Source organism: Sorex fumeus, unplaced genomic scaffold, assembly GCF_029834395.1.
Source record: "Sorex fumeus unplaced genomic scaffold, SorFum_2.1 ptg000122l, whole genome shotgun sequence".
Taxonomy (NCBI): domain Eukaryota; kingdom Metazoa; phylum Chordata; class Mammalia; order Eulipotyphla; family Soricidae; genus Sorex; species Sorex fumeus.
In genome coordinates this window covers 20007159-20016202 of record NW_026606179.1, presented here as the reverse complement: position 1 = coordinate 20016202, position 9044 = coordinate 20007159, and the positions used below count along the sequence as shown (strand labels likewise).

General features: G+C 52.2%; 1 protein-coding gene across 1 annotated transcript in view; it reads left to right on the top strand.

Moving 5' to 3' along the window:
• The first annotated feature begins 7063 nt into the window (after positions 1-7063).
• Positions 7064-9044, top strand: part of SIPA1L3 (signal induced proliferation associated 1 like 3) — a 122247-nt gene continuing 120266 nt past the window's right edge. The window contains exon 1 of the mRNA XM_056136799.1: positions 7064-7181. The gene's annotated coding sequence lies outside the window, so the exon portion shown is untranslated. The remainder of the gene's footprint in view (positions 7182-9044) is intronic.

Below are 9044 nucleotides of genomic sequence, written 5' to 3'. Positions count from 1 at the left end.
CACCCAGCGATGCTCAGGGGTTACTCGTGGCTCTGCACTCAGGAATCACTCCTGGCGGTGCTCAGGGGACATATGGGATGCTGGGAATAGAACCCCAGGGTGGCCATGTGCAAGGCAAACACCCTACCTGCTGTGCTATCGCTCCAGCCCCAGAATAAGTTTATCAATCACCACAAAATAACTTATTGTGAGCCTGGGATTGTGTTGAAACTATAGATCAAGTTGGAAAAAACTGATATTCTGAGACTCTTGATCATTGAAATCTCTCCATTTACTTAGTTCTTTCCTATTTTTCATCAGTTTTGAGATAATTTTCTTTATAAAGCACTTACACATATTTTCTTAGACTTTAACCTAAGTATTTTATTTGAGGAGTACTGCTGTAGATGGTGTTATGGTGTTGGTTTCATATTCTGCCTGTTGGTATCTAGAAAAGTGATTGACTTTTGAATATTAAATTTGTATTCTATAGTCTTGCTTATCAGCAACCCTGCTAATTGGTCCTAGGACTTGTTTTTTTTTTTTATCTTCCTCTTTCCCCTCCCCCAATTTTATAATTTTCTACATAGATGTTCATGTCATCCTTGGAAAAAATTATTTTAATTTATTCCAAATATATATAGTTTTTATTCCTTTTTCTTGTGCATTAATTAGGACTTACACTCCCATGTGGAGAAGCAGAGGTTAGATGTATCCTTGCCTCTTCCTAATCTTAGTGGGAAAACTTTGAGCAGCCTTTAAGTATAATGTTTGGAAATTGCCTTCTGGCTCGTCCATTCCCCTGAGCCAAGTCTTTGGAGGGCAGGGCCTCACATCCACTTCCCTTGGCCTAATCCTACCTACAGTAGGTGCGAAAAACTGGTCGAGTGAACGGGTGAGCAGATGACTCACGTGGCCCAAGGAACAGCTAAGCATACTTGCCGTGACTTCTGAGCACATGTTAAATCAGGGTTCAGCAGGCCATGATGGGCTGTGACTGAAAAGCAGCCCTTTAGCCACAGGCAGGGAGTATTCAAGTCCAGTACTGTTGCGTACTTAGGTAAGCGGTGACACCTCTCAATGTCCCAGCTTTCACCTCTGTGAAATAGAATCATCTCAGGACCTACCCCAAGGTTGTGTGAGTCAAATGGGCGGGAACGTTAACGTGTCCGGCACGCAGGCAAGTACATGGCTGTCTGACTATTCGGTTCAGAGGGGTCGATTTGACGATAAAGATTAATCAAATCCTGACTTCCAGTATCTGGAGGAACAGACTCAGTTCCATGAAGTTCAACCTGTGAGCCAGAGAACCAGTAGTTTTCCCCCCTAAATGTGTGATGGTGTACGTGTTGCTCTGATGTGTGCACTGGCTCAGTGCAGACAGGGTTAAAGTTGGAGTTTGGGGAGTTGTGGAAACTGGGTGTTCTTCATGGGAGAAACCTGGAGGAAGATGGCCGGGCTTGGCCCTGTGAAATCAGTGAGTCACTTTCCTACCTCCCAGTGGCTGCTGTTGCTGGGAGTTCTACCTCGGGCCCTGCGTTGTGTTTGATCTTTACTAACCTGTGTCTTGGGCAGGTGACAACCTTTCCAAGCTTCGTGTGTTTCCCACAGAAAGCAAGAAAAGAGCTGGGTTTCCATTGGGACTTATTTATGAGCTTTGACCTTGGGAAACGCGTGGCATAGTTCAGGTTCATAGTAAGTGTGCATCAAACGTTACTTGAGATAAATCAATCTTGTAACCATTCCTGCGGCTGCTCTTGTGTGTTAGGCTGTGAGGTGGGACGTGTCTGGTCCTCCACCAACCTCGCTTATGTGGGAGACTCCAACAAATGAGGCCATGTCAGTGACTGGGAATGTGGTCAGTGACTGTGGATGTGGCTCAGTGATAGTACACAGACTGTTCTCTACATAGGCTGTGACGCCCTGGGTCTCATTTCTTGAAACCCCCAAAATAATAGAAACAAATTAGAATGTGTCATCCCAGTGAGCCCTCAAGACGAGAACCATCATGAATCTTGCATTTGTTCAGCAAGTTACAGAGCTTCTACTTGCTTTAGAACTAGAACACATGGGGGTGTAGGTGGTGGATGGAGCTCTGAAGAATCGGAGGCAGGGGGTTGGGGTGGGGAGGGTAGAAGGGAACATTTCGTCTGAGATGTGAAGGATGAAGAGGTGCACCAGCCTTGCAAAGAGGTAAAGAGCGGAGCTGCCTAGCAATGTGGACAGCATATGCAAAGGGCCTAGGGCAGAAATGAGTCTGAACATTGAGGAGCCAGAGAGGCAGCTGATAGGGCTTAAGTTGGGTGCCCAAGACTTGGATGCAGTGGGAGGGACTTGTGGATTTGAGGTTTGCTCCCCGATGTAGCCTCTTAGTTCGTTTCTCTTGGAAAGCTTTCAGAGAGGATGGGGAGGTGAAATGACTTTACCTTCTAGAAGGGTGGTAGTAAGGATAACCGGAGACCTGGCCCTCTCCAGGCCCCTGGAAGAGACCCCCCACTCCCCAGGATGAAGTCCATCCTGGCTTCTCCGAGGTTTGTTTTCTTGTCCCAAAGGTGGCCCAGCTGTGATGTCATGATGATGGCCTTAAGGACCGTGCCTGGAGCGCACCTCTTTTCTTCCCCAAAGTGGACAGCTGACAGCGAGCTGCCCAGGAGAGGTGCCAGGAAACAGTCCCCCTAAACGCGCCTGCTCCTCGAGGGTTCAGCTGGTAGCTGCGGGGAGAGCCCTGGCTTCACAGCCTGTACCCCTGAGACCTGCTGCATCCCTGTGTCTGACCTCGCTCTCCCACCTGAGCAGGCCGGCCTGCGAGCACCCACCCCAGCAGTGCCTTCCGAGCTGAGGCGAGGATGTGCCATTCAGGTCTGGTCCAATTGAATTTGAAGTGCAGGATGGGAGTTCCTCTTTCCTCTTGTTTCTTGTCAGCAGTCAGGACGCTTGGCTAAGGCTCCTGTTTTTCCCCTCAGCTTAGTTCTTGCCCAGGATCATGGTGTCTGGCAGCCAGCCAGGCCTCAGGAACCACAAAACAGCCCGGCTGTGGGATGGGGGGTGGGGAGACGGAGGGAGGCGAGTGGGTGCCACGAGGCATAGAATATAAGGTATTATTTGTCACCAGAGGGCGGGACTGTGGGGGCCAGGCCACGGCAGTGGGCACTGGTGCTTTTTGCGATCTGGTGTGGGGTCATCCTCACCCAGCCACTCACTGAGAGGGCTCGGGGGTATTAAACCCTGCTTAGAGCTTTCCCTGTAGAAGAGCCTCAGCATGGACATTCCCGAAGCTTCCTCGTGCTCCCACCCCTCTGTGTACCTGGAGTCTCCCAGAAATTTCATGAAAGCGCAGAGTCTGCCTCGGGAAAGGGTTGGTGAATCGCATTTGTGGGAGAGCTGATGTTCCTGAACACTGTTGCCCTCAGGACCACGGTTTGAGAGTCCGGTGCCGAGTGTCTCCTCACCTGCATTGGCGGCTATGTCCTCTCTGCCTTCCTTGCTGTCCTTCCTGTGCCCACACCCAGGCCAGCCTCAGCACTGTCATCCTGTGGGCTGGATGGTGCTTTGTGGTCAGACTGCCCTTTGCATTGTGAGATATATGCGGCACCCCTGGCCACCACCTGCTGGATGCCAGTGAAAGCCCCACCCCCATCCTATTCACAGCAGTAGAAACATCTTCCCTCAGGCGTGGCTGTGCCTCGACTTCCTTGGGCAGCTGGGCTCCTTGGGCAGCTGGGCTCCCAGCTGTTCTGCCCCCGCCCCATCCCCGGCCCCCATACATCTGGCTGCTTGTTTCTGAGGGGTGTCAGGATGGGATTGTTCACTCCTTATTGGGGAACACACCCCAGATGGGCCCTGGGGCTCATCACCCCACTGCTAATCCTCAGGAAGCCCCCCTGGCTCCCTCGCTCCAGCCCCTGTGTGGCAGGGTCAGCAGGCGCCCTTGTAGGGTGTGCCTACCGGCCTCTGGATGGCCCAGCTCCTCCTGTTTTTGCCCCCACCCGTCCTTCTGCTGACTTTGAGTGTTTCTCAGACTACTTGCTGGTTTTGAACATTCTTTTCACTGAGGTTGGGAGTAGGGGTGGAGGGGTGCTGGAATTGCTTGGGGACTAATCCTGGTTCTGATCTCAGGGATCACTCCTGGTGCTGCTGGGGTGACCATATGTGGTACCGGGGATCAAACATGTTGGCTACCATTGCAAGGCAAGTGCCTTCCCCATTGCGTGCTCTCTCTGGCCCAGAGACTTTTTCGGGATCAGGAACCACATTCTGTGGGCTTCAGGGGTTACTCCGGGCACAGTGCCGGGCTCGACAGTGCTCAGGGGACTAGGCAGTGCAGGAGATCCAGCCTGTGTCTCCCACAAGCAAAGCACGTGCTTGTCAGCCCTTTGTGTTGTCTCTGACTCATGGACATTTGTTATCTGGACCTGGGCAGACATGACCAGGGTCACCACAGGCTGGGTAGTGATAGAACCTCGTGGAGTAGGGTGTCTCTTTCATGCCTGGTGGGTGATGGGGACTTGTTAAGTAAACCTCCAGGCCTCCCTCCTTCATTCTCTTAGTATCTCTTCGGCAACTTGGGGTTGGCAGTTTTTTTATCATTATTATTATTATTATTACTATTATTATTTTATAGCAGAGCGGGTAGGGCGTTTGCCTTCCACACCGCTGACCCAGGTTCGATTCCTTCGCCCCTCTCGGAGAGCCCGGCAAGATACCGAGAGTATCTCGCCTACACGGCAAAGCCTGGCAAGCTACCCATGATGTATTTGATATGCTAAAAACAGTAACAGTAAGTCTCACAATTTGTTGTGAAATGTTACTGGTACCCGCTCGAGCAAATCGATGAACAACGGGAAGACAGTGCTACAGTGCTATTTTATATTTTATTTAGGATTCTTTTTGCTTTTTGGGTCACACTCAGCAATGCTCAAGGGTTGCTCCTTACTCTGCACTCGCGAGTGACTCCTAGTGGTGCTAGGGGGACCATGTGGGATGCTGGGGATCAAACCCGGGTTGGCCACATGCAAGGCAAACGCCCTACCCACTGTACTATCACTCTGGGCCCCCCACCCCCGAGTTTGAGTCTTGAGGCGAGTTTCTCAGGCTCACTTGTGACCCGAGTTCCAGCAGCATCGAGCTTGATCAGTGCGGGCTATTTCCAGTCAGCAGGGGAGGGAGGAGAAGAGCCCTGGGGTAAGGCACCCAACACCTCCTCAGACTGCTTCTTGTCCAGACTGCGGGACTTTGAGTGAGTACTCACTCATTCTCCTGGATATGGCTGCCAGCCCCTGCTTTATGTGGGGTCTTGTGAGGGCCAGGAGTTCTCTGAACAAAGTCCTTCAGGCAGCGGCAGACGCTGAGATGTGCACCCCAACTGTACCCCCTTGACCCGTCCTTGAAGATGGTGCAAGTATGGACCATGGATACTTTCAGAGTTGGGGCAGGGTGGATGTCGGCCTCTGGAGGGCTTCAGAGCAAACATTGGCACCCCAGTGTTTGGGGGACTTAAGTGGAGGGAGAGTGTGTGGAGAATGTGAGAAGGAGCATGGTGACTGGGGCTGATGTCCCAGGAGGAGCATGGGAACAGGGGCTGGGGGGTGGGGGGTGGCACATGAATTTGGGGCGGAGCTGGGGGGGTGAAGGGCGTATGCTCATGGTCTTGGGGATTGGGTTCCAAGGCCCGATCAGTGGTCTGGGAGCTGAGGTGCCGCTGTGTGAACACACACTCAGACACTGTGGTGCTTGTGCTTTTCTTGAAATGCGTAACAGGAAAGGAATTTCAGCAGCACACTAGGCTCAGGATCCCGAGGCTGGAGGCTGTCGCTGCTGTGGGTGAGGCGCCGTTGGTATGCAAGCCAAAACAAAGGCGCACGCAGTTGAAGAGAAGTGCCAGGTTCTTCGATTGGATCGGGGGTTGGAGGCTCGGGAAGAAATGGTGCCAGTGTGTGGGATCCTGGCCGTCCAGCCCGGGCAGTGGGGTACATAGTTCCCCTCTGCAGTCACTCCCGTGGACGTTGCTGAGTTGTCAGGCACCCCCTTTGCCCCTCTCCTCGGGGGCTTTCCGGCCTCATGGTGACGCAGCAGCCTGGCAGGTGTGGTGCCCTCCGTCTGAGGCTGCCAGGCAGATGACGAGAGGTACTGAGAGTCTGCTATGGGCAGCTTCTCTGTCTCTGCAGTGGTGGCAGGGAGCCTGCCATGAGGCCTTGAGCAGCTCATTGTGAACCGGTTTTACTCTTCACCAGCCGCTCCCCAAGCACTTGGCAGCTTGATGGGGTTGACTCTGCCCTCTGCAGGGCAGCCTGTCACTTGGGGCACCTCCAGCTGCAGGGGACAGATGTGCCGTGAATCTCTCTGGGCGGCGTGGTGGGGCTTATTGATGCCTTCACTGCATAGTGAGGAGGAGACAAGCCCCAGGGTTGCACAGGGCGCTTTCTCTCTCCCTGTGTCTCCATGTCGGTGTGTTTCGTGCTGATGTTGGTCATGGCCAAGAGTCTGAAGGTCTCATCCTGGCACGCAGGCACGTCCCAGGCAGGGGCAGGGGACAGAGGAAGTGGTTTTCTCTTCGTGGGCTTTCTCCTTTCTGTAGGGCTGGAAGGCGTTCCTAGCTGCAAGGGAAGCTGGGAAGGTGTTGTTGGGCCCAGCAGGAAGCAGCGAGAGAGGCTGGGAATGGAGATAAACTCCCAGAGGAGCGACTTCTGCTGCAGGCAGGTACCCCCAGGATCCCCTGAGTAGGTGAAGGAGTTGAGGACCCAGGAGATGTGAAATGACTTGCTGGGGTCTCGTGGAGCAAGGCAGGGATTTGTGTGTTTGTTTTGGGGTTTTTTTTTTTTTTTAGCTTTTTGGGTTTCACCAGACAATGCTTAAGGGTTATTTAAGGCTCTACACTAAGGAATTACTCCTGGTGGTGCTCAGGGGACCATATGGGATGCTGGGAATCGAATCTGGGTTGGCTGCATGCAAGGCAAACGCCCTACCCGCTGTGCTGTCGCTCTAGTCCCAAGGCAGGGATTTGAACCCTCTTCTCTCCTCTTGCAGAGCCTGCAATACTAACCCCCCACATGGTGCTGCCCAGCAGAGCCCCCCCAGGCTGCCCTAAGCAGTGATGAGCGGCAGCCTTCCCTAAGTGCTGCGGGAACACAGGGAGAGATTGTGCTCGAGTGCGGGAGATAACATGCATGTGGAGTATCAGCAGTGACCGGGCTGCCCTCCGATAGGTGAGTAGATCTGCTGCTGGGGCACCAGGAAATGACGGAGAAAGATGGTGGGCCCCGTGCTGAGGGCTCAGGAGACCAAAAGAGGGGCCCAGCATGCTCTGGGTGGGTCCATCAAGGCTCCTTTGGCAAGAAGATGAATCTGTCTCATGTCACTGGGCAGTCCAGTGGACATCTGGCCAGAGAAAGTGTTGGGGCGCTCTCTCTCCCTCTGCTTGTCTTCAGTGAGTGAGCAGGTCGGACCCAGGTGCGAATCCTCCTGATTCCTCAGCAAGAGGGTGTCTCATCCACTGTGTCTTACGTCTGCCCCACGGAATGATTCTAACAGGGTGTGTCATTGTATTCTTGGGCTGTAATCAAAACCACACACACAAGTAGCTTCATAGCAGCAGAACTTTCTTTCCCTTTGTCCTGGGACCTGGAAGGTTCAAGGTCAAGACCCCAGCTAATTCACTTTCTGAGGAAACAAGCTCTTGGCAACTCCTTCCTGAGGGCATGGATCCCACTCGACAGGGCCCCCCCTGCTGCCCTGATCATGTCCCAGAGGCCCAATTTTTATACCATCCCATTGGAAATGGGGTTTCACCATATCCACTTTGGGGGACACGGACACTGATTACAGAAGGTGATGGTCAGTGGCTGTCTCTCAGGGTGCCATAACGGCTGGCCACAGTGAGGCTCAGTCTTGGCAGGGTGATGGCGCAGCCGCATAGAGAGGAGCATTTGCCAGGGGTCGGCAGAGAAGCCAGGCGCACAGCACAGATCCTCCTGTATGCCTGTGCAGCCTACCAGCTGCCGTGCCACGGTTTCCCAGCGGGACCGATACAGTCCTTCTGCATGCACATGATATGAGCCCAGACACTCCCTTATATTGCTTTTGAATCTGTTCTGTTGGAACTTAGTGTTTAGCCCTAGCACTGAAGGACCAGGCAGCCTTGGAAAAATAGTTCTGCCCCTCTGTTCACACTTCAGTACCAGGAAGAAAAATGCTTAGCACATGGAAAGATCAATCTGAAATGGCGTTTTTGGGTTGGAGGGTTTTGGGTTTTTTTTTTTTTTTTTTTTTTTTTTTGCGGGTGGGGGGTGCATTTATGGAAAAACTGAATCAGAGGAGATGCCCAGGTTACTGAATCTTTTTAAATTTGTAATTTCAGTAGGCCCTCCTAAAAAGGCATTGTTCCACCAGTAGAAGCTGAGATGACTTATTTCCTTGCTCCCTAGTGAATCCTGAAGTCTTACTCTCTAGGAAAAAATTCACTTGTCTTGATGAGAAATGAAACCAGCCTAATATTAGTGAAGCATGTGAAGGTGAAATGACAGGATGTCTGGGATTTACTTTAAAATACTTCAGCAAGAGAGAAAGGGGGGAGTACAGAAACAGATGTGGACTAGATGGGGCTAATAGGGTAGAATTTTGATTGATGTTGAACCTGGGTCTGAGTCCATGAAGTTTATTATAGTTTGTTTAAAAAGCAAATTAAATAGCCCTTCCCACCTTCTCTCTCGAACGCACCTGCTCTTGCTCTTTTGCTCTCTCTTTCTTGCTCTTTCAAATATTTTTTGGGGGGGGTAGGTGGGGAAACGGGACACTTGGCAGTGCTCAAGAATTACTCCTGGCCCTGTGCTCAACGATCACTCCTGGTGGGCTCAGGGGACCATATGAGTTGCCAGGGATCACACCCAGGATACTAACCCTCTGTCCCCCAAATCCAGATGGGGGGTCAATGACAGTGCAGTGGCCCTGGGTTTCCCTTCCTCTTCACTCCAGGGACCCAGTAGAAGAATGGAGACTTGCAGGCCTCAAAGCAACAATTTCTCATCTCCTTCCCGGATAGGACTCATTTTTCCTTCCCTTCCTGCTTTGGA